The sequence below is a fragment of the Pleurodeles waltl genome, chromosome 11 (assembly GCF_031143425.1).
Source record: "Pleurodeles waltl isolate 20211129_DDA chromosome 11, aPleWal1.hap1.20221129, whole genome shotgun sequence".
Classification (NCBI taxonomy): Eukaryota; Metazoa; Chordata; class Amphibia; order Caudata; family Salamandridae; genus Pleurodeles; species Pleurodeles waltl.
The window spans coordinates 819,996,923-820,023,292 of record NC_090450.1 but is presented as its reverse complement, the minus strand read 5'-3'; the positions used below and the strand labels follow the sequence as shown (position 1 = coordinate 820,023,292).

General features: G+C 44.0%; 1 protein-coding gene and 1 long non-coding RNA gene across 4 annotated transcripts in view; one reads left to right on the top strand and one right to left on the bottom strand.

The window, feature by feature from the left end:
• Positions 1 to 26,370, top strand: part of GAL3ST1 (galactose-3-O-sulfotransferase 1) — a 293,301-nt gene that overhangs the window by 228,283 nt on the left and 38,648 nt on the right. Inside the window, exon 1 of one of the 2 annotated variants that reach the window (XM_069214642.1) lies at positions 6,003 to 6,100. The exons of the other annotated variant lie outside the window; for it this stretch is intronic. The gene's annotated coding sequence lies outside the window, so the exon portion shown is untranslated. Of the gene's footprint in view, positions 1 to 6,002; positions 6,101 to 26,370 lie in introns of those variants that run through there. 2 annotated transcript variants of the gene reach the window in all.
• Positions 1 to 26,370, bottom strand: part of LOC138266171 (uncharacterized) — a 163,384-nt gene that overhangs the window by 114,182 nt on the left and 22,832 nt on the right. The window lies entirely within an intron of this gene.

Sequence of the window (26,370 nt, the reverse complement as noted above, 5' to 3'; positions counted from 1 at the left end):
GCAAGATTTGTAAGAGAACTAACTCAGCTAAAATCAAAGATATTTAAATAATTTGTTCCTAAGTACTAACTCTGCTAAGAGTATTTTCACAATTTTCTGTTTACTTCTAATTAATTCCATAAATCATTGAACCTATGGTGCATGGAACCTGTGCGGCTTAAGTGGAGATTCCACAGTGTAGTCAAACTCTGTATTATGTTGCCTTTTTAAGACAGAAAACCGGGGAGGACTTTTATTGAGACGTTGTGTTCATAAAATTACACGCTGGACTTAGCAAGAGAACCACAGTTTATACTTAGCATAGATATTGTCACTTTTGAAGATGACTCCTCTTGAACTGAACTCACATTATGGTTTCTTAGGAATTCATTTAGGATTCAGAGCAAAATTATGGAAGGGTCTAATTCATTCACATATAGGGTGGCAGAGGGAAATCTTTATGGCCAATGCTCCTGTTCGTTAGAATTTTTATAGATTCACTTGAAGTAGATAACTAATGACAATAGACAAGGCTAGGTACAGCTCCTTGGCACAATTTAATAACTGCAGTGTGATTGCTTAGACAGCTAGGAATGGGCACACTTTATGTTAAGATAAGCCAACACATTAGGCCTTGTAGTTTTATTTTTTACTCAGTCCTAAAGGCCTGGTTCCAGCTAGTTGACAAAGAGAGTTGCAAAATATCTGGTCTGGCATGCTCTATACGTATGTTTACTCTCAATAGAGAAGCATGGTTTGCCCTTAACATTATCAAATGTTACCTTGCACTCAGTAGGGATGCAAGTGAGCTCCCCATCTAAGACTGCCAGGAAAAGGCTGGGCTTAACCCACGTGCTTTTGGGATCTTCTGTGGATTTGTTGGGGAATCTGATAACATCCCTGCAGTTCACTAATGCCTTAATTGCCAGTTGGTACTTAATTCCGGGTGGTTGTACCAGACCCATAATAACTGAGACTGGGGTTATATCTAACAACAGGACATGGTATTACTAGGAGATTATGAGTTGTCCCACTGTAGGCCCACAAGGAATGAGGAATAACATGAAGAAATTGGTATTATCTGTCTGATTTACACCTGTTTTTCAAGAATTTCAGGTAATTTTCGTTCTTCTAGCCACCAACTTAAAACGTGTGGCAAGAGGGCTGGAATTAACACAGAAATTGTAATTGCTGTTTCATCTGAAAATGAGATTTGATCAACTTGTAATGAGGACCTAAGTTTTTGAAGAACTGGTTAACAAATAAGGTCAAGTAACTTTAACACTAATTATTCATCATCCCAGTTCTGCTCAAGTGAACATACAGTATTAAAGGCACACAAGCTGTATCACAAAACATTAGACTATTTGGTCCCCAAGGATCAGTTTTGTCTTTTTACTCTTCTTTATGAATCATCTCTGAGAGGTGAGTATTTCATTGAGGCAAATCGTCGCATTCCCATCCAATATATTGGATAACAATGATCCCATTTAGACAGCTGGGGCCTGAAGGACTTCACTATCTGCTGATGATTGCCAACACAAGGAAAAAAATACACAGAAAAAAGAAAATGAAAGAGGAAGAAAAAGACAAAGAAACAAACAGAAAAAGGAGTAAAATAAAGATCATTAGGAAAAAGAGAAGTAGGAAAAGTAAAGAAAATAACTAAAGAAAAACACACAGAAAAAGATAAAACCGAACAAATTAGAGAAAAAGAGAAAGGGCAAAAAGAAACACAAAATAGGAAAGAAAAACGTGGAACATGATGGGGAAGTTGAGAATATAGGAGAAAAATAAAGAAAGGAAGAGAGAAAGACAGCAAAGGGAGACAGTAGTGGAAACAACAAAAAAAAAAAAAGAGAAACAGGGAAAGATTTAGAAAAATAATTAAATAACTAGAGAAAGAAGCTGAGAATAAAAGAAGTGTGAGTGGGTGAAAACAAGATAAATAAAAAAGCAGAGAAAGAAAAAGTAAATGGAGAAAGAAGGAGAGGAGGAATGGAAGGGAATGGAAAAATAGGAAGAAGAAATAAAGACAAGGAAGAAGGAGAGAAAATAGAAAATTAAAGAAAGAAGTAAAGCAAGGTGAGAAAGAGAGACTTTTTTTTTTTTTTTTACAAAAGAATGGGCTGTATATCCATCCACCGTCTGCTCCCCAGCCTCACAACTCGGGGTGAAGAGCGTGTAAATGTGTTGTCTTTACCAGTGTGCAGTTGCGTATTCTCAAACCACTTGATGGGTAATTATCATGTGGGTGCTACCTAGGGATGGCTTCCAAGCTACTGGTAGCTCGCAATCAGTCTACAGGAGACACATGAGTTAGAGGTATCCAACACAGTTTCTAGCCAGTTTCTGGGAAGGTTTGATGGCTTTTCTGAGTGCCCTTCATATTTTTGGAAATGGAAATAGATGGTATTGTTCAACTGACGGTGAACCAATTTGCATCATAATAAAGACCCCATTTCAATTCCTTCCCTGTCACCGGTAGGCGGCTTCTCCACCCCACCAACACACACCTGACACCCTCACCCCCTCCATTCAAAGTCTCCCCACCCCCTCCGATCCTCACACTCTCCCCACCCTCCATACACGCACACACCCTCAGACACGCACCACGCATACACCCAATCACTCACACTGACATACACGCATTCGTACACACATACTTCCAGACATGCTCGCACACATTCTTACACACAGACTGACATGCAGACATGCACTCACTTCACCATTCTTACTTGCATTCACTCACACTCATACAACCACGCAAACAACACAACACACACAGACGCATTCACACACACACTCACACATTCATGCGCAGAACCAGACACACACACACACAACACCCCCCACCCAACTCCCCTGTCTGAAGCCCGACTTACCTTGGTCGAGGAGGTCTTCCGGCAGGGAGCAGGAAGGGGCGCTGCTACCGCCAGCACTGCCCCGCCAGCAGAACGCCACATTACGAAAATGGCGGGTTAGCTGCAGCTAACCCGCCACTTCTCCACTCATACCGCCATGGCGGTATCAGCCGCCAGGGCGGAAAAGTCAATCTCCAGCCGGGCAGCCAGCATAGTACCGCCAGTGGCATTATGAGCCTGTCTACCACCATGGTTTTTGCTGCATTAGCAATGCCACAAAAACCATGGCGGGAGGACCTACCGGTGACAGGGAATTCTTTCCCTGTCACCGGTAGGCGGCTCCACCACCCCACCAACACACAGCTGACACGCCCTCTCCATTTAAACTCCCCCCTCCGACCCTCACACTCTCCCCCACCCCCCATTCATGCACACACCAGCAGACACACACCACACATACACCCAATCACTCACACTGGCAAACATGCATTCATACACACATACTTCCAGACATGCTCGCACACATTTTTACACCTAATCAGACTGACATGCAGACACACACTCACTTCACCATTCTTACATGCATTCACTCACACTCATACAACCATGGAAACAACACAACACATACAGACACATTCCCACACACACTCACATATTCATGCACACAACCAGACACACACACACACAACACCCACCACCCACCTCCCCCGTCAGAAGCCCGACTTACCTTGGTCGATGAGCTCTTCAAGCAGGGAACCGGAAGGGGCGCTGCTACCGCCAGCAGTGCTCCATCAGCAAAACACCGCCAGGCCGTATCACATGTGGCGGAAGTCTGGCAGTGATCATAATATGGCGGACAAATGGTAGCGGTGACGGTATTTTGGTGGCCTTCACTGTGGCGTTATGCGGTTTTTACAGTCATTGTTAAAATGAGGGCCTATGTTATTAAAGAAAATTGAAAGGGTAGGAGGCCAGTTTTGCTAACTTGTATCAAAAATCAGAAAGTAACATTTTGACAAGACTTCAATATTGTTTTTGACAAACTAGGGAGGACATCTTTGCTCCAGATTTTAAAGTACAAAGTGACTGATGAACACCACCCAACCAATCAAATAGAGAAAATGCACAGCTTTGAATCCACCTTTATGATTGGTGAAGCTAGCCAAAAGTCAGACAAACACAGTAATCCTTGGTTGAACCATTTTAACTAGTCCCATACACAAAATCTGCAAAGTATTACCTTCTCACAAAGAAGCCATCTGGTGAACGATGTCACAATAGGTCTCAAACCCCAAGCAGACAACATCAAACAAAAGGTAAATTCTAGAGTGCATATTGTTGATGATTGTTAGAGATGTAGGACTGGGCAAAGAGAACTATTTTTTTCCTCTACGCTATGTGGCCCCTTCAATCCGTACTTTAGGGTCTTCAAGCAAGTGATTCAATTATCTCTGTATACCAGGTTTCTTACCAATTAACTTACGATCCTCCAAAGTGGTGGTCCGACCATGACATTATGACTGTGGCGGAGCCGCCACGGTTGCGGTCCTGGAGGTGGTAAACCGCACACCTCCATGGAAAGGCTGGCGGAATGGAGGATTTGGGGGGCCCATGCACTGCCCATGCACTTTGCATGGGCAGTGCAGGGTCCCCCATGCACAGCCCCATCATGCACTCCACTGCCCAAAATTATGGGCAGTGGAATGGGCGACAAGTGCTGCTGCACTCGCCGCACCATTAGGAGCTGGCTGCAATGATAAGGCCCTGTGGTGAACTCCTAGTAGGGCTGACAGGATTCAGGCCGCACAGGCGGCCTGATGGCAGTAAGAATTAAGCTCTCTCATGGCTGGAGTTTTTGCTTGACAGCTGGCAGTAATTTGTGTTCTAAGGGTGTTGTTTGTAACAATATTCAAGCAGGCCTGCCAGGCCTGAAAGTATGGAATGCACTTTTTCCTCTAGGGGCTGAATATATGGCTGCACTGCAAAGCTCTCTGCCTTTCTCTTTTCATGTGGTTATCCCCTCTAGGGGCTGGCTATATGGTTACATGACCATGTTTCTTCCAAATGCTATTTTCATTGTGGTGCCCTCTAGGGGATGTTCTGCCCATTACAATCTAATGCCAAGTGTATGAAGGAATGCAGAAACACAGTTTATTTCTGATAAAGGTTAATTTGCTGCATGGCTAAATACTTATAAGGTCCCAAAGGCGAGACCTATTGGCTACTCCAAAGCTTGAAAAATATACAAACTCACTCCTTTTAAATAGGTAAAACACAAGGGGAACCCTCAACACGTCTCTCCCAGACACAGCAGGAGAACTGATACTACAGTATTCACTGCACTTGGGAAACTCACCCCATAATGCTTTGTGGGGCATTCCTTTTACAGCACATTTTTGCCCAAAACCCAGCCTGTGGTGGTCCTAGGACAATGTGACCACCACCAAAATGTTCAGCACAATGTGCTCTTACTGTCTGGATCCTTATCTGGGTCCCCACACTAGGTTGGGCCAGGGGTGCAAACCTCTCCCACCATTCAATGTCTTTTTAAGCTCTCTTATGGCTGGAACTTTTGCTTTACAGCTGTTCATGCACTATGTCCTCTTGGGGCTGAATATATGGATAAACTGCAAAGCTTGCTGCCCTTTTCTTTTCCTGTGGTTATGCCCGCTAGGGGGTGACTATATGGTTACATGACCATGTTTCTTCCAAATCTTATTTTTATTGTGGTGCCCTCTACGGAGTTTCTGACCATTACAGTCTAATGCCAAGTGTATGAAGGAATGCACACACGCAGTTTATTTATGGCAAAGGTTTAATGTGATGCATGGCTAAATACTTATAAGGTCCCAACGGCGAGACCACTGCTTGTTTCCACCATACAGTGTTGATTGCAATTGTTTTTTCTCTTACACTCTGTGAATTCTTAATCCAAGACCTTTGTCCCCAAAATCATTTGTTAACTTCCTATTTTCTTGTAATTATTTGCTACATTTTCTCTCCATCTACTTTCTTCACTTTTGTCAGCTCATGCTGTAATGCTCTGCTTTAGGCTATACATGTTTGTAATCAACCATTTGCAGCACTTCACCTGAAAATGTTCTGTGTCTTTGCAGTGATGCCATACTTTGTACTATCATTGGTTTGAGGCCCCTTGGGGACTGTCTGGCTGGCATGCACAGCAAGGATGTACCTATCATACAGAAAGAAAAGACATCACCCGCGTGACCTAAATTGCTTTTACATTACCTAAATAGGTAATTATAATAATTTACCTAAACATAGAGACTAAGGAATTAATTGGCAAAAAACCTCTGGTACATTTCAATTATTTTTATTTATTATTCAAAGTTAATATATATTCTTACAAAGTAACTACAAAATCACTTGTATACAAAGGATTTTGACATAAGCTTATTGATGCAATCAAAAATTGGTTACAGATATCAACACCCCGTCAAAACCTCCTAGGATCCCTAAATAAAACAGAAAATGTACATTTCATGTATTCCTTACATTCGTACTCACCCATACTAACACTCGCGCACAATTTAAAGTCAAACATAATATTAAACGTTTCCATCCTTCTGCTTGATATAACAGCCTCACTGTCAATATCTTCATATAGGGATATTCTAGCTTTTTTTATTCTGTGCCGTTTTTTTTGGTGTATTGCGGAATTCAGCCCAGTCACCTTCATCAGGATATATATGCTTCTCAATAGTCAAACGGTCCAAAATAAGTAGAAAAAGAGGACAAGAGGGACACTGAATAATATTGATATTGAAAGTAGGGCTGGTGTATTAAGCTCCATTATGGACAAATTTTCAAAATGCAGGAGCCACAAGAAGATGCAAAGGCATCAAGCCCCTACTGAGCTGGCCTCACAGGATACCTTTCCTCAGTAGTTGTGTTGGGAAGTTGCTTCAACACCAGAGGTACCTCAAACAGAAGTACGTTAATACGCCTCTGACTGCCCTGATCCAAAATTTGGAGGGACAGCAGTTGGTGTCAGCTGAAGTTTCCCAGTGTAACTGACGGGCTTTTTAGAAATTGAACTCCTCAGGACTGAATCTCATTTGGACTCTCTCAGGGCTGTCCCTTGTGTGAGCCATCAGTCCAGGAGGAATTGGAGAAGGAGTTGGTTGTTGTGCAGTATTGCATGAATTCTTTTTACATCTGCCAATAGTATGTTTCTTTGTCAGGGACCTTATACATTTCCATGCTTGATTACACTTCAATGCTCTATCCACACACTGTAGGACATCACCTGCCTCAACCCATATGTACATTTAAGACCACAAGTGAATATAAATTTGTATGCAGTATTTCTTATTACATGGGTGTGTCAGGCAAGCAAGGCTTGAGCCTGATTCGGGCCAAATGCCTGGCTTTACCTTTCGTTTTTTCCACAAAGATTTGAAGGCCAAAACAGACCAGTGATAATGATTACAGGCACTGCCCCTCTCTCTCTTTAATGCAGTTTAAAAGACAAAATCTACTAATAAAGGGCAGCTGGGAGCATGAAAACTCACAAGTCTTGGCAAAGCCAATAAGTTTGACCTGCAGTGTGGCATGAAAAAGCTGCCAAACGTCATCCTATTGGCTTTGCCAATATTTGTTTACCTGTTAGTACTGGCAAAGCCAATGGTTCTGACATGGCAAGCTAGTGTAATTGTTACCTTTTTTTATTTCATGACTATGGCAGAAAAAGAAAAACAAAGAAAATGCCACCCAAATGTGGCCTCCACATACTTGTGAAAAAATGTAAATATAAAAAACATTCTCTAAACACAACTTCGAGTTCCTTGATTTTTTTGATTCTAAGAGCCCTAGTCTAGTATTTGTAACCGAGACATGGCTGAGTGATTCTTCCAATCCGGACATTGCGGCAGCAATGCCGGATGGCTACTCCATCAACATATTAGACAGCGATGGTAAACGCGGTGGTGGCTTGGCAATAATACACTGCGATTCTCTGATTCTGTCCTGTGATCTGTTTCCCCTTTTTAACTGTGAAGCTCTTTTATTTAAATGCAAGGATACTGATAAATACAACTTCTATGGATTCTTAATCTATAGACCCCTTGGACCTAAGGCGTCTTTTAGAGAAGAAATTAGTAATCACATAGAGACTGTGAGACAGTATTCAAATTATACTATTTTAGGTGATTTTAATTTTCATTTGGAAGATTCAAATGATAAGGATGCTGTAACATTAATTGAAAGCTTAGGTTGCTATGATTTTACTCAGCGAGTATCCACAGTATCAGAGTAATCTGGGTCATACTTTAGATGGTATTTTCTCAAAAGCAGTATAGATCATTTCCCTCAACTGAGCATTGACCAAACAGTCATGCTCATTAACCAAGTAAAGTCAGGAGCTCCATCCGATCCTTGCCCACCTAACGCTGTGCAGGCTGTGGCAGACTGTATCGCACCAGTTCTGACGGCTTTATTTTATATGATCATTACGACTGGCATTTTTCCAGCTATTTGGAAAAAGGTATCCATTCTGCCATTGTTAAAAAAACCTTCACTTGATCCCAGTAAAAATGATCACCTAATTTCCAGATTACCTTTTCCAGCTAAAATACAGGAAAAATATGTCAATACATGTAGATCAGACTATTTAGAAGGAAATAGTTTACTGGAAATATCACAACATGGTTTCAGACCAGGTTCAAGTCCTAAGACAGCTTTGATTGCCATTGCTGAAGAAATAAATGCCTTAAAAGATGTAGGTGGTAGAGTGGCAATGACCTTGCTTGATCTCTCTGCCATATTTGACATGGTTAGTCATACAGTACAAATAGACCGCTTGACCAACATTGGCATTTCAGGTCTAGCCCACAAGGGTATGGCCTCTTTCCTCCAAGAAAGAGAACACAGTGTCCCTTGGAAACTTCCAATCCAAATCTTTTCTCCTCCCTTGCGGGATTTCCCAGGGGTCATCTCTTAGTCCTACTCTTTTTAAAATGTATCTGGGCTCGTTGGCAAAATTAATAGCATCTTATGAATTTGCCACAGCAGCTTACGTTAACAGGACACAGACAGTGGTTTAGATCCCAGGCAATGTTGATGAAGTAGCAGAAAGGTTTAAACTATTGTATAAAGGCTCTAGCAGGTTGGCTGACCACTAACTGTCTGAAACTTAATTCAGAGAAAAAAACAAAGTTTTAATCTTTGGCAGAGCCTACCTTCTGGGGCCACTCCAGGTGGCCCGAAGGTTTAGGATCGCCCCCAATGCCGACCTCAAAGCTAAAAAAAACTCAGGGTCGTTTTTGATACTGATTTAACCTACAAGGACCAGGCCAGCTTGCATCCTGCTGTTTCTTAAAATTCCTTATATCCCTTTTGAACACCAAAAACTACTGACTATTGTAACGCTCTATACTTAGGAGCAAGACAAGCAGTATTAAAAAAAAATAACAGACACTACAAAATGCGCCTTCCCACCTTCTAAAGAAAGTGCCAAAGTTCACATCAGTAATGAACATCATAAGAGACCTCCACTGGCTCCCAATAAAAAAACGGGTAGCTTTTAAGGCACTTTGGCTTGCCCATAAAGCGTTACACAGCACTTAGCTTGGCTACCTGGCTAATAAAATCCGGTTGCACCATCCAGCTCGACATCTGAGCTGGATGACACCAGCAGCCTACATCATGTCGACTACCAGGATAAACAAGGCCTCTTGGGAAGTAGTGGTTTTGTCCACATGGTTAGCCAACTGTAGAAAAAAATGCCAATCCACTTAAGAAATCAACCCAATGGCCTTAATTTTCGCAAGCTTTTAAAAAACTGGCTGTTTATTTATTTTCTTTACGTTTGTTTTCTTTTAGGGTCAGTTATATTCTTTGCCGTTACCTTCTCCCCTCGAGCAATGGTAATTGATGCTAGAAGCTGTCCCATATGTCCGAATAATTAGCGCCAAGACAGCCTAGAGTATTTGTGTGCTTTATAAATGTTACTTCATTCATTCATTCATTCATTCATTCACTGATGGGGCTTTCCTGCTAGTTACATTTTAAACAAGAAAAACTTTGTGTATCATGCATTTTAATATTATTATGGATTGTGAAGGACAAAAGATTAAATCACAACTTAACTAAGCACTAATTTTGCAGGCAGCTAGTGTTAAAATATCACTTGAACACTTTATATCAGCAATTGTAAAAACGAGATGGAAAATAAATTACCACTTAACTGGGCATCTGATGTTCAAGCAAAAAAACAACAGACATTTAAAATTCACATAAAAAATATGAAAAACACACTTTCAACCACCTTTGTCACTGAAGAGAAATAAACTATCTGTAGGCGGAGGCGAACACTGTGCACAGCCTTTGTACATGCACTGAAAGTGAAAGGACTCAATTAGAGGCTGGCCATTGCCATTATGTTGTAAGCTGAAGTCGGTGAAAGAAAAATATGAATGAGCATTTAGTAGACGAACGGGTGAACCCCACGGACGAAAATCCCCTGTGTGTGTTTAAATTATGAATGATTTCTTCAGGAGAAAATAGTTCAGGGAGGATAAACCTGTCTCAAAGGCTAGACCTAAAATGGAAGCCAGTAGAGGTGGAAGGGGACATCCAAACAAGAAAATTGCTGAGACTGAATAATCCTGTGAGCTCACCCAAGATGTGACTGGCAATGAGTCAAGGAAAACAGCCTAACGTTCGGGAGGAAAAAGGACTAATGGCAGAATTAAGTTGACAAAAGCCCTTTAAAGTGAGATTAGAATGCAATATGTTCAGCATGCACGGTGTAAAAAGTAAGTATAGAATATAAGATGTTCACCATGAATGGAGGAACTACCAATAAAGGTGTGTTTCTGCTGCACGTGTCTTTCTGTAGGAAAGATGCAATTCACATATCAGCGAAAGCAGTCTCTGTGGGGTGTCCAAGTCTTATTTATTTTGCTTAACAATGTGATAACTGCTCGAGGTGCAGACCCTCTCCTGAAATTGTACTGTTTTGTTTATTGTATGGTAGTCAGTGATGTTAAAATCCGATTGTTTTGCCTTCTCCTACACTTAGGTTTAAACTTTTTTTTTAGAAAGTCATTTTATACATAAAGCTTCATATTTAGTATTTGATACTGTTATTGGTTAAACACATAGTCCAAGTGTTCATGAAATAATTGAACACAAGTATTGTCCTTTGGCGTTACGCAAAAGATGAGAACACGGATATTCATCCAGAGACTGAATCACACAATGTGCAACCTAGAAAGCCTGGCTCACATGCCAGCTTCCCTCCTTAACTACATTCTGTAACACTAGGCAACTGCTTTACTTCACAATGCTTCATATTGATTAACTCAGAGCGGTTTGACCTAATTCTGTTCATGATGTGCTACATAAAAACGTAACTTCTATGTGGTTTATTAGAAAAGAATACTACTTGACATATAATTCGAGCAGAGATTTACATCTCGGCTTGAACAAACACTTATGATTTTGTTTCTACCCACCGACATCATCAAAAGGTGGCCTGGAAAGCTGTGCCAAGTGCAGGTTTCCAGGGGTGCCACTTCTGGCGATGTCATGTGGCACAATCTCCAGTATCCTATTCTCGTTATGTGGAAATCTACAGGTGCAGATTTTCTCTCAAAGGGAATGGAGAACTTTGTGCTTAGGCACCTTTTTAGGTGAAGCATGCAAGCGCTCTGTCCTGTTGTAATCTATTTCTGGGCTTTTAATCACGCCCATCACTATCACTTGTTCATGGGATTGCCTTTCAAAATTCCTTTGTTATCATTGGTAAATGCTGTACGTTTGTCCCTGCTGGGGGCGGCTTTGTTACCGCCTTGGCCATCAACCCTGTTACATGGATAATTGCACTACTGCCGATATGTTTGACTGTGAGCAAACTTCTTTTTCCTTTTGTGTCTCTCCTTCGTGCTCATGGCGGCCACGGCGCTTTGAATCAGCTCGCTTCTGTCAACTGTTTTATTTTTAGTTTTCAACTTATGTGACAAGAAAAGTCCAGTTAGTAATTTACAGCGCTAATAGCTCTAACGCTAGCAAACGCGAGTCCCATTGCATTGCAAATGCTTGTTATAATCTGTGGGGAAAACATGTTTCCCCACGGATAAAGTCTTTCCCTCTAAACCTCCAGTATATCTGTGGTTATCCACCCTCCCTCTCATCCTAAAAAGATAGTAACTTCATGTTAGAAATGGGGTCTCTAGTTGGCAGTCAGTTTGCACCCTATCCAAGTAGGGACCCTCACTCTAGTCAGGGTAAGTGAGATACCTGCTCAGATAACCCCTGCTCACCCCCTTGGTAGCTTGGCATGAGCAGTCAGGCTTATCTCAGAGGCAATGTGTAAAGCATTTGCTCATAACCCACAGTAGCACAGTGAAAACACTACAAAAGGACACCACACCAGTTTTAGAAAAATAGCCAATATTTATCTGTATAAAACAAGACCAAACACGATAAAAATCCAACATACAGTAATAAAGATATGAATTTAGCAAGAATTAAATTAAAAAGACAGTTCCTTGAAGTCGATAGCTCCACCTGGGGCTATCACGGCGTTGTGATCAACAAAATCAACAGTTCAGGCTGGCCGAGGCGCCGTGGGTCAGCTACAGTGTCAGGAAACACGCAAACAGTACCTTTGGAACTGCAGGGCATCGTGATCCACGCGATGAGATCCGGAGAGCAGCATCGCTGGCGTTGTGGTGTCGGTTCCGGAGGTCGGTTCGGGGGTTGTCGGGCCCTTGAAGTCACACGCGTGCAGATCAAACTCCGGGCTGATGAAGTCAGGAGCGCTGGCGTGGATGGGGTCGGGGCTGCAGTGCGAAACGGGACAATGCGACGTGCGGTACCCACAAGTCACGGTGCAGGCAGAGGCTCAGTGACGGCGTCCAGTGGCGTCAGTGAGACCAGGGCTGCGGTGTGAAGCGGGGCTGTGCGACGTGTGGTGTCACCAGGTCATGGTGTAGGCAGCGTCGGCGTCGTTGCTGAAGCGCAGTCATCGGTAGGCCCCAGTCGGCAGTGCAGCGCGGAACGAACTCGGTGCAGCGTCCACGGGTCGCGATACAGACAGGGACGTCTGTTTACGACTCTGGAGTCGATGGTGCTGGTATCAGTGGGCCGGGGCTGCCGTGCCAGACTGTGCTTCGTGTACCTGAAGAGCGGTGTCCTCAGGCCATGGTGCAGGCAGCGGTGTCAGTGTCAGCAGAAGCGGTGGCGTTGGGGAGTCCCAGACTTCGGTGTGAGCAGGCAATGCCCGAGTGTGGGGCCCACAGGTCGCAGTGCAAGCAGCGGCACGGTAAAGTAGTCCGATTACTGCGTCGGTGAAACCAGGGTCGCAGTGCGAAGTGAGGCATTGCCGCTCCGTGTGGTGTCAGCAGGTCAGGGTGCAGGCCAGCGGTGTTGCAGTGGTTTTTCTTCTTTTACAGCAGAGAACACACAGTTCCCAGTGCTCCAGGTCGAGGAAACTGAAGTCTTTGGTGTCCCTGAGACTTCCACAGGAGGCAAGCTCTACTCCAAACCCTTGGAGAACTTTCTCAAGCGGGATACACAGCAAAGTTCACCCTTTGCTCTCTTTTAAAGCAGGAACAGCAACTGCAGGCCAACCCAGCAAAGCAATACAGCAAAGGGGCAGTACTCCTCCAGTTCTTCAGCTCTTCTCCTTGGCAGAGGTTCCTCTTGATTCCAGAAAGAAGTGTGGGGTTTTGGGTGAACTACTTATACCCCTTTCTGCCTTTGAAGTAGGCATACTTCAAAGGAAAGTCTCTGTTGTTCACAAGACCCTGCCATGCCCTGGCCTGGCCCCAGACACACTCCAGGGGGTTGGAGACTGCATTGTGTGAGGGCAGGCACTGCCCTTTCAGGTGTAAGTGACCGCTCCTCCCTCCACTCTAGCCCAGATGGCCCATCAGGATATGCAGGCTACACCCCAGCTCCCTTTGTGTCTCTGTCTAAAGGGAATTCACAACACCCCAACTGTCAGTCTGACCCAGTTGTGGAATACACAAGCAGGCAGAGGCACATAATGGTTTAAGCAAGAAAATGCCCACTTTCTAAAAGTGGCATTTTCAAACAAACAATTTAAAAAACAACTTTAGCAAAAGATTTATTTTTTAATTGTGAGTTCTTAGACAGCAAACGCCGTATCTCTATCTGCTTTCAAAGGGAAACTGCACTTTAAGGATAATTAAAGGCATCCCCCCATGTTAACCTATGAGAGAGAGATAGGCCTTGCAACAGTGACAAAACGAATTTGGCAGTATTTCACTGTTAGGACATGTAAAACACATCAGCACGTCCCACCTTTAACATACATTGCACCCTGCCTTTGGGGCTACCTAAGGCCTACCATAGGGGTGCCTTACATGTAGTAAATGGGAAGGTATGGGCCTAGCAAGTGGATACACTTGCCACATCAAATTGGCAGTTTAAAACTCCACACACAGACACCGCAGTGGCAGGCCTGAGACATGTTCACAGGGCCACTCCTGTGGTTGGCACAACCAGTGCTGCAGGCCCACTAATTGCATTTGATTTACAGGCCCTGGGCACCTCTGGTGCACTTTACTAGGGACTTACTAGTAAATAAACTATGTCAATCATGGATAAACCAATCACCAATACAATTTACATAGCAAGCACTTGCACTTTAGCACTGATCAACAGTGGTAAAGTGCACAGAGACAATAAACCAGCAAAAACAGATCTGAAAAAATAGGAGGAAGAAGGCAAAAAGTTTGGGTATAACCCTGCAAAAAGGGCCATTTCCAACACTTCACACTTAGTTGAGTAACTTTATGACCATTTCCAGGGAAGGAAGCAATTATATTTTAGTTTATGAATGGTCCCAACATTACATGATAGTGGGCATTCACAAACTTACGAGTCAAACCATGCCTTGCAAGGCACACTTGCAATCACTAATTTCTCCACAGTGAATTTCTCTACACTTGTTACAAAGACATTTGCAGTTGTAAATGCATTTCCGATTGTGAATCCTATTATAAATTCCTGACTTTTTTCAGCCTTTGTCAATAGGGCTCATTTACTTTAAATGAATGTCTATGCAGTGACATTATCTAATGTACCTAAATGAAATAGGAATGTTCAAGACATATCCTTTTTTATTTGAAAGTGTCAGATTTTGCATGTTTCCTGTGTCATTTACATGCCATATCTCCTGATGACTTGGCTCATGCCTTGGATCTTAGAGCCAAACAGGCTCCCTGATTTTGATCTGGCTATTTTTTTATTTATAACGACACAAAAGCAGGACAGTATTAAACATTACTAATATTTTCAAATGCAATATTCTACCAGCTAGAAACTTGCTTTCTGTACAACCCACAGAGAACAGTGAAAACACTAGAATCCTTGATATACAGGGAGTGCAGAATTATTAGGCAAGTTGTATTTTTGAGGATTAATTTTATTATTGAACAACAACCATGTTCTCAATGAACCCAAAAAACTCATTAATATCAAAGCTGAATATTTTTGGAAGTAGTTTTTAGTTTGTTTTTAGTTTTAGCTATGTTAGGGGGATATCTGTGTGTGCAGGTGACTATTACTGTGCATAATTATTAGGCAACTTAACAAAAAAATATATATACCCATTTCAATTATTTATTATTACCAGTGAAACCAATATAACATCTCAACATTCACAAATATACATTTCTGACATTCAAAAACAAATCAGTGACCAATATAGCCACCTTTCTTTGCAAGGACACTCAAAAGCCTGCCATCCATGGATTCTGTCAGTGTTTTGATCTGTTCACCATCAACATTGCGTGCAGCAGCAACCACAGCCTCCCAGACACTGTTCAGAGAGGTGTACTGTTTTCCCTCCTTGTAAATCTCACATTTGATGATGGACCACAGGTTCTCAATGGGGTTCAGATCAGGTGAACAAGGAGGCCATGTCATTAGATTTCCTTCTTTTATACCCTTTCTTGCCAGCCACGCTGTGGAGTACTTGGACGCGTGTGATGGAGCATTGTCCTGCATGAAAATCATGTTTTTCTTGAAGGATGCAGACTTCTTCCTGTACCACTGCTTGAAGAAGGTGTCTTCCAGGAACTGGCAGTAGGACTGGGAGTTGAGCTTGACTCCATCCTCAACCCGAAAAGGCCCCACAAGCTCATCTTTGATGATACCAGCCCAAACCAGTACTCCACCTCCACCTTGCTGGCGTCTGAGTCGGACTGGAGCTCTCTGCCCTTTACCAATCCAGCCACGGGCCCATCCATCTGGCCCATCAAGACTCACTCTCATTTCATCAGTCCATAAAACCTTAGAAAAATCAGTCTTGAGATATTTCTTGGCCCAGTCTTGACGTTTCACCTTGTGTGTCTTGTTCAGTGGTGGTCGTCTTTCAGCCTTTCTTACCTTGGCCATGTCTCTGAGTATTGCACACCTTGTGCTTTTGGGCACTCCAGTGATGTTGCAGCTCTGAAAAATGGCCAAACTGGTGGCAAGTGGCATCGTGGCAGCTGCACACTTGACTTTTCTCAGTTCATGGGCAGTTATTTTGCGCCTTGGTTTTTCCACACGCTTCTTGCGACCCTGTTGACTATTTTGAATGAAACGCTTGATTGTTCGATGATCACGCTTTAGAAGCTTTGCAAATTTAAGAGTGCTGCATCCCTCTGCAAGATATCTCACTATTTTTGACTTTTCTGAGCCTGTCAAGTCCTTCTTTTGACCCATTTTGCCAAAGGAAAGGAAGTTGCCTAATAATTATGCACACCTGATATAGGGTGTTGATGTCATTAGACCACACCCCTTCTCATTACAGAGATGCACATCACCTAATATGCTTAATTGGTAGTAGGCTTTCGAGCCTATACAGCTTGGAGTAAGACAACATGCATAAAGAGGATGATGTGGTCAAAATACTCATTTGCCTAATAATTCTGCACTCCCTGTATAAAAAGAAACTGCCGCAAGTGAGGGAAGGGACAGGTGGAGATGAGAGACTGAATGCTGTCTGTTGTATCCGTCGGAGAAAGGACTTTGGTCATCATTGATTGTGGGTTTGTATTTGTTTCACGATGTCTCCTGTGGGTACCTGCATCTTGATTCCAATATTTGGTTTTCACATGAGTAACATTACGTTATCGTTGTGAACTGGGGTGGCTGGTAGTTCAGTGTTCATATATTTCCTGATTAAATGTCTTTCCAGGACATGACTACAATTATGGTTTATTTTTTTATTGTGAAGGGTTGTAAAGTGCTAACCATGTCACCAGTTAGTAATTACACCCTATTGGCTCGGATGTATGTACTACTACTTGCATAGTACAAACCCAGCTGCAGTGCAACAAAGCACCGACCATTGAGAGTGAGCCATGGAATACAATTCATGATTGATTACAAGAGGCAGGTTTCTGCAGATTCCTAGGTCAAAAAGCTTAAGACATTTAAACATGGAAAATATAGTACAAGTACAAATTACATACAAAAGTGGTGGTTGGGCCATAGCCCTAACCATGCCTGATGAAAACTACAGACCCATCTCTTTGCTTCCAGGTGTTAGTTAAATCCTAGAGGAGGCAATAGATAGCCATCTCATGGAATTCCTGGAAGACAACAACATATTGCATCCCAGGAAAACAGATTTTTGGCAGGGCTGTAGTACTGAAATGGCATTATAGATGGCTATGAATGAACCTAAAGTCCTGGACCAGGGTAGGTCGGTTGCGCTTATCCTTCATGATTTAAGAACATTCTCAACACAGTCTCCAGCACAACTCTTCTTTTCAACCTGGAAGAAGCTGTCATTACCGGCAGTGCAATAAAATGGCTATTATTGTTCTTAAACAATAGGAGCTTCCAAGTCAGCAAAGGGCCATTTCGCTCTATGAGCCATCATTTAAAATGTGGAGTACCACAGGGTTCCTCCTTTGGCTCCACACTTTTTAATATTTATGTTCACCACTTATCTGACATATGCTCTCTAGGCTTCACCATGGTATCATGTGCAGACGATATGCAGATTATCATGTCTTTTGCACCCAGTGTCAGCTCCACATCTCAAAAACTAATCGTATGTTTAGAGCAAGTTACTAACTAGGTGGCTGCGAGCTGCTTAAAGTAAAACGGGAAAAAAACAGAGGCCCTTGTAGTTGGTAACAATCCATCCCTATTTGGCCAATTTGTCTGGCCTCCGTCCCTAGGTGACCGTCCACCTCCCAAACCAGAGGTGGAAAGTTTGGGTGTTATATTGGACAGTCACCTTACCATGGCATCACAATCAAAAAAGGTTGCAGCTAGTTGTTTCTGCCTTCTGAGAGCCTTGAGGAAAACTCTAAAATGGTTCCCCCATGGACGTGCTCAGAATTGTGGTTCAGGGCCTTATACTATCTCGCCTTGATTATGGCAACTCTATTTATCTGGGCAGCCCACTTTCTGTTACTAGCAAGCTGCAGACCATTCAAACGCAGCTTCCCGAATATTACTGGGTATTTCTAAGACCCAGTCAGCCTGCCCACCTCTCACCACTCTGCACTGGCTACCCAAAAACAAAACCATTCAATTCAAGGCACTCTGCATCGTTCATCACACCAAACACAAAGTTGGCCCAAGTCTCCTCACCAACTTATCCAACCCTACCAGGCCAATAGAGAACTTAGGTCAAACAAATTAGGTCTTCTCACATTCCAAGAATTAGGAGAGCCAGAGGTGGTGGGGGTTCGTTCTTCTACCTCGCCCCCAACTTGTGGAACTCCTTACCCACCAGTCTTAGACTCAATGATAATCTGTTAAGCTTCAGAAAGCAACTGAAAACGTATCTGTACACCTAAACGGTTTTATTCCAGTACGGGCTTTTATGGCCGGGAAGCCCATCCGAGGTAGCCATGTGCTCGATAAATATCCGTGAATTTAATTGAATTGAGGTAGTAGAAGCCTTGTTCTTTGTTGGGCATTGGTTGAAGTAGTTTTTCAGTGGGGTTGGTATTTTTGGATTAGAAGGTTGCCGAGGTGGCGCATGAACTATATGGACGCATTATGACCAATTGGATATGCAGGGGTACATTTGCCCAATACTATGTATGTCCTTTCTGAAAAAAACTGTGAGCTTGAGCAAAAAAGGGCTGAAGCCTTCACTTCAGCTATGCACTCAAGTCCGTGCATGAAAAGTTTTTGTTTTTTGGGCCTCAGAACATGTGTGAAACCTTTGGCGATATCTCGAAGTGCATACACTGCCCTGCACGATTCCACAATCAATCTGCTTCATTTCTTTCTTTTTAATCCACATGGACACAACAAGGGTTCATCTTGAGAACAGCTTCAGATATTTTGCATACCCGGCCTTCTTCAGGACTGAAGTTCTTATTTGGGTTATATTTTGTTTTATTCAGAGCTGTTCTCTGTGGATGTCATCGGGCATTGCGGCTTGACAGGGTTATAGATTAACAGCGTATACTGTTCGTGAACTGCTTGTAGAGCCTTGGACTTTAGTGTCCAAGCAAAATGATGTGTTGGGGCATGGCATCATATACATTATACTCATTTTTAACAAAGAAATTCAGAACCACAAGCCTATTAGAAAGAAAAAAATAGCCACACATTTTTGTTAAGGGGAAAGGACTAAATGTGACCTCCAAAAGAGTGTGTGTGTGGTGGGGCGATTTTGGACTAGGGGTCTCTGACAAAAAAATAGAAGCAATGGTGTGACACATAAAACATGTTGGTAATTTGTATTTATTTTTGGTAAAGGGGTAGCAAATACGTCATTTGCGATTATCACATAGATTTGTGGATGATGGAAACCAAAATCCTTCATAGTCCTAAAAACCACCTCAAACTGCTGCCCCATGGGCCAAGGGTCTGTTGGGGGTCCCAGGCCCTAGGCTGAGCTTTACTATTATTATTCTCCTCTGTAATAAGTCTCATTCACGCTTCTTTTTCTTTTCTTTTTTTCCGTTTTATACACATTGCTTTAGAATTGCTGGTGTTCTGATGCGTCTCAATACAATACTTATTGATTCATTGATTGATTTACTTTTAGAGTGCTTGGTCACCTAATAGTATCAGGGCCCGACTGCTGAGACTTAAAAGAACTGAAAATAACAAAATCTACTAAAGCACAATATAGATTATCACAAGAGATGGTATAGGGGCCTTTACTTAAATTGGGTATGATCAATTGTGCCTTCCCTCTAATCTGCACTTTAATTACCACAAAGCAGACCAGTAAGTGACTTCAAGTTAGCAGACCACTATTGACCCACGAATCATTAATGGCCTTTCACCTGTCTAATTAAATGCCATCAACGTAGTCAAACAACATGCATCTTTACTAGAGCCACAAGGGAAGAGGGCCAAATCTGATGCACATTCTCTTGCTGAGTGACACATGAGGGTGACGCACCACCTGTATGGATGAAGTTAGGCAGAGGAGGATAGAACCATGCCAGAGAAGCATGGAGTCTGCATGGTGTAACATCTCCTCTAGCATCGAATCTGTGTAAAAAAAAATCAGATGGAAAAGAGTCAAAATCAAAAATGCAGTGGTAAAAAAGTGTGACCAAAGTTGTGGCTAACATAAATTCATATGTGAATTCTAAAAATATAGTTATAAAATAACCATATTTTACCACTGTTACACATTTGAACAATATGTAACAATATGTAACACTTACATTAAATCCTAACACTTACTCCCACCTCAGTTCGATTCCTGATACTTTAAGCATACTTCATCCACTACCATTAGTGTAACTCCAATCTCAACTTTACCCTAGCACTTACACCAATACTTCCTCTAGTCGTAACATTTACCCCTCCCCTACACCTAACCTAACCCTAAACATCGAAATAATCTTGCCTTTTACCTAAACCCATCCATTGACCTAAACATTATCCTAAACTGTGCCGTGCTCTCCCCTGTTCCTTATTTTAACTCTAGCCTTGACACTGGCCCTAACTCTGATCACTACTTTATTCCAATCACTTAAGTATTGCTCTTACTTTTAATGCAACCGAATCTAATACCCTATTCAAAACGTCATGTGATGCTCTATTTCCTAATCCCATCCCTTACCCTAATACTTATCACTGTCCCCTTCTATGTTAATCCTTAAAATTAAGCCCTTCACGGAATTAATTCATAATTAATGTTACCTTTTTTAAATAATTTGTAAAATGTTGAAGTGTGTTTAATTTAAAAAATACATTTTTTAAAACTTTCATTTTTTCATTTTAAGGATACTATATATTTTATTTGATCTTTTTGTTCACCAACGTTTTTATGAGGATTTTCCAATGCCAACCATCAGCCTGCTTCATCATTGTCTCTCGAGGGTCTGGTGATTCACTAATTGGTTGATCTATAGACCAGTATTCTATGATAACGAAGGGAAAAGTAATAGGTGGTGTGCCAAGTAAAGCCACTCATTTCTCATATGTTTTACTGGCACCAACTACCTCACCTGGCCAAGGACCAAGGCCAGAAACATAGGGCCTGTTTTAAGATCTGGTGGATGGAGTACAGTCCAACAGGTCGATAGAGGTGTAGGAAAGTACCATCTTTCTTGGCATGTTACCCCCAATATCTGCCTGTTTGTTAGTATGTTTTGCCTGTCTCACTAGGAGCCTGTTGGTCAGGACCCCAGTGCTCATAGTTGGCGGCCTTATGTGTGTGTTGTCAGTAGTGCTTAACTGCATCACTGAAGTTCTGCCAACCAGAACTTCAGTGCTTATACTCTCACTGCTTCCAACTTAGTCAATATAGTTTTGTGACTTCATATTCCAATTGAATACTGGACCCCCTTATAAGTCCCTAGTATATGGTACCTAGGTACCCAGGGCATTGGGATTCCAGGATTTCCTTATGGGCTGCAGCATTTTGTTTGCTACCCATAAGGAGCTCAGACAAACCCTTCTTCAGGACTGCCACTGCAGCCTTCGTGAAATAGTGCACACACTATTTCACAGCCATTTCCACTGCACTTAAGTAACTTATAAGTCACCTGTAAGGAAATGCCTCCTTGGCATGGTTACCCCCTGACTTTTTGCCTTTGCTGATGCTATGTTTTGAATTGAAAGTGTGCTGAGGCCTGCTAACCAGGCCCCAGCACCAGTGTTCTTTCCCTAACCTGTACTTTTGTTTTACACAATTGGCACACCCTGGCATCCAGGTAAGTCCCTTGTAACTGGTACCCCTGGTACCAAGGGCCCTGATGCCAGGGAAGGTCTCTAAGGGCTGCAGCATATCTTATGCCACCCTGGGGACCCCTCACTCAGCACAGACACACTGCTTGCCAGCTTGTGTGTGCTGGTGAGGACAAAACGAGTAAGTTGACATGGCACTCCCCTCAGGGTGCCATGCCAACCTCACACTGCCTATGCAGTATAGATAAGTCACACCTCTAGCAGGCCTTACAGCCCTAAGGCAGGGTGCACTATTCCATAGGTGAGGGCACCAGTGCATGAGCACTGTGCCCCCACAGTGTCTAAGCAAAACCTTAGACATTGTAAGTGCAGGGTAGCCATAAGAGTATATGGTCTGGGAGTCTGTCAAACACGAACTCCACAGCACCATAATGGCTACACTGAAAACTGGGAAGTTTGGTATCAAACTTCTCAGCACAATAAATGCACACTGATGCCAGTGTACATTTTATTGTGAAATACACCCCAGAGGGCACCTTAGAGGTGCCCCCTGAAACCTTAACCAACTACCCGTGTAGGCTGACTGATTTTAGAAGCCTGCCACACTCGAGACATGTTGCTGGCCACATGGGGAGAGTGCCTTTGTCACTCTGTGGCCAGTAACCAAGCCTGCACTGGGTGGAGATGCTATAACCTCCCCCAGGCAGGAGCTGTAACACCTGGCGGTGAGCCTCAAAGGCTCACCCCCTTTGTTCCAGCACCACAGGGCACTCCAGCTAGTGGAGTTGCCCGCCCCCTCCGGCAACGGCCCCACTTTTGGCAGCAAGGCCGGAGGAATTAATGAGAAAAACAAGGAGGAGTCACTGGCCAGTCAGGACAGCCCCTACGGTGTCCTGAGCTGAAGTGACTCTAACTTTTAGAAATCCTCCATCTTGCAGATGGAGGATTCCCCCAATAGGGATAGGAATGTGACCCCCTCCCCTTGGGAGGAGGCACAAAGAGGGTGTACCCACCCTCAGGGCTAGTAGCCATTGGCTACTAACCCCCCAGACCTAAACACACCCTTAAATTTAGTATTTAAGGGCTCCCCTGAACCTAAGAATTTAGATTCCTGCAACCTAAAGAAGAAGAGGACTGCTGAGCTGAAAAACCCTGCAGAGAAGAAGAAGACACCAACTGCTTTGGCCCCAGCCCTACCGGCCTGTCTCCCTCCTTCAGAAGAAAACTGCTCCAGCGACGCTTTCCCCGGGACCAGCGACCTCTGAATCCGCAGAGGACTGCCCTGCTTCCAAAAGACCAAGAAACTCCAGAGAACAGCGGCCCTGTTCAACAAAGACTGCAACTTTGTATCCAGAGGAGCAGATTTAAAGACCCCTGCAATCCCCGCAAGAAGCGTGAGACTTGCAACACTGCACCCGGCGACCCCGACTCGACTGGTGGAGAAACAACACCTCAGGGAGGACCCTCCGGCGACTCCGAGACTGTGAGTAACCAAAGTTGTCCCCCTTGATCCCCCACAGCGACGCCTGCAGAGGGAATCCCGAGGCTCCCCCTGACCGCGACTGCCTGACTCTGAAATCCCGACGCCTGGAAAAGACCCTGCACCCGCAGCCCCCAGGACCTAAAGGATCGGAACTCCAGTGCAGGAGTGACCCCCAGGAGGCCCTCTCCCTTGCCCAGGTGGTGGCTACCCCGAGGAGCCCCCCCCTTGCCTGCCTGCACCGCTGAAGAGACCCCTTGGTCTATCATTGAAACCTATTGAAAACCCGACGCGTGTTTGCACACTGCACCCGGCCGCCCCAGTGCCGCTGAGGGTGCACTTTCTGTGCTAACTTGTGTCCCCCCCGGTGCCCTACAAAACCCTCCTGGTCTGCCCTCCGAAGACGCGGGTACTTACCTGCTGGCAGACTGGAACCGGGGCACCCCCTTCTCCATTGAAGCCTATGCTTTTTGGGCACCACTTTGAACTCTGCACCTGACCGGCCCTGAGCTGCTGGTGTGGTAACTTTGGGGTTGCCCTGAACCCCCAACGGTGGGCTACCTTGGACCCAAACTTGAACCCCGTAGGTGGTTTACTTACCTGCAAAAACTAACATTACTTTACCTCCCCCAGGAACTGTTGAAAATTGCACAGTGTCCACTTTTAAAATAGCTATATGTGTTTTATGTAAAAAGTATATATGCTATTGTGATTATTCAAAGTTCCTAAAGTACCTACCTGCAATACCTTTCAAATGAGATATTACATGTAGAATTTGAACCTGTGGTTCTTGAAATAAACTAAGAAAATATATTTTTCTATAACAAAACCTATTGGCCTGGAATTGTCTCTGAGTGTGTGTTCCTCATTTATTGCCTGTGTGTATGTACAACAAATGCTTAACACTACTCCTTTGATAAGCCTACTGCTCGACCACACTACCACAAAATAGAGCATTAGTATTATCTCTTTTTGCCACTATCTTACCTCTAAGGGGAACCCTTGGACTCTGTGCATACTATTCCTTACTTTGAAATAGTGCATACAGAGCCAACTTCCTACATCACCTGTATGTCTAACCTTCATTTACTGAAGGCTAGGTGCAAAGTTACTAAGTGTGAGGGTACCCTTTCACCCCCATGCTGTCCAGGGCCAATTCCCCGTACTTCGTGAGTGCGGGGATACCATTACACATGTGCACTACATATAGGTCAATACCTTTATGTAGCTTCACAATGGTAACTCTGAATATGGCCACGTAAGGTGTTTAAGATCATGGAATTGTCTCCTATTCCAAATCTGGTATTGGGGGGGCAATCCCATGCATCCTGGGGGCTCCACCATGGACCCTCAGTACTGCCAAACCAGCTCTTTGGGGCACTGCAGCTACAGCTGCTGCCACCTCAGACAGGGTTCTGCACTCCTGGGGTCTGAGCAGCTCAGTCCCAGAAAGGCAAAACAAAGCATTTCCTTTGGGTGGAGAGTGTTACACCCTCTCCCTTTGGAAATAGGTGTTACAGGCTTGGGAGTGGTAGCCACCCAGAGCCCCTGAAAATGCTTCGAAGGGCACAGATGGTGCCCTCCTTGCATAAGACAGTCTACACTGGTCCAGGGACCCCCAGTCCCTTCTCTGGTGGGTGTGAAACTGGACAAAGGAAAGGAGAGTGACCACTCCCCTGTCCATCACCACCCCAGGGGTGTTGCCGAGAGCTCCTCTAGTGTGTCCCTGGAATTAGCCATCTTGTTTTCCAAGGTGTGGGGACACTCTGGAGATCTCTGAGTGGCCAATGCTAGCCGGTGACGTCGGAGACCCCTCCTGATAGGTGCATACCTGGGTAGGTAGCCAATCCCCCTCTCAGGGCTATTTAGGGTCTCTCCTGTGGGTTCCTCTTCAGATTCAGCAGATTCAGCTTGCAAGACTCCTCCAGGAATCCTCTGCATCTTCTGCTTCAGCTTCTGACCGTCGGATCAACTGCAGACTGCTCCAGGAACCGCTGTAACTGCAACAAAGTATCCAGGATGACTCCTGTGTCCTGCAACTTCAGCTCCAGGCAGCATTGGCAACAGTTCCCAAGGTGTGCACGCTCTGAGGACTCCCTGTCTTCACCCTCCACCAGAAGAACCGAAGGAATCTCCCGTGGAGTGACTGAGTCACTTCCCTGCTCCTGCAGGCACCTTCCAAGACGACGACAGGTTCTCTGGGACTCCTCTCCTGACAACGAGCGTGCTTCCTGGAACACAGGTGATGGATCCATCCGACCCAGACTGTCCTAAGGTCCAGCTGTCCAAATTTGGAGGAGGTAAGAGCTTGTCTTCCCAGTTTTCAATAGTACGCCTGTGCACCGCATCATCTCTAGCTCCTTGGGCTTCTGTGCACTTCTTCCAAGAATCATTTGTGCACAGTGTAGCCCAGGTCCCCAGCACTCCATCATGTGACGCACAGCTGGCTGAGTTGTTCTCCGGTGGTGTGGGACCTTCTTTTGTTGTGCTGCTCCAACCAAAATGTGCACCTTCTTTGTCCTCATGTCCTGGGAGTTCAGTGGGTGCTGTCTGGTCATCTGTGGGCTCTCTCCAGTGTTGGGAGCCCTCTCTGCCTCCTCGGTCCGAGTTGAGGCCCCCAGGTCCCTCCTGGGTCCAGGCAGCACCATTTTGATACAAATTGCGACCTTGCTTGAACCAAGGCTTGTTGGACGAATCCAGTGATGTAAACAACCAGCATCCAACTTCTCGACTCCTGCATCTTGCAGGAACCCGTAGCCATCTTCTTTGGTGCTCTTCTGCAGACTTCTTTTAACCGGAGAATCCTCTTTTGCACCATCTTCTAGGTTGGTAGGGGCTCCTGTCCTTCCTGGAATCTTCTGTGACTTCTGGACTTGGTCTCCTCTCTTCACAGATCTTCAGGTCCAGGAATCCACCATTTGTTGCTTGCAG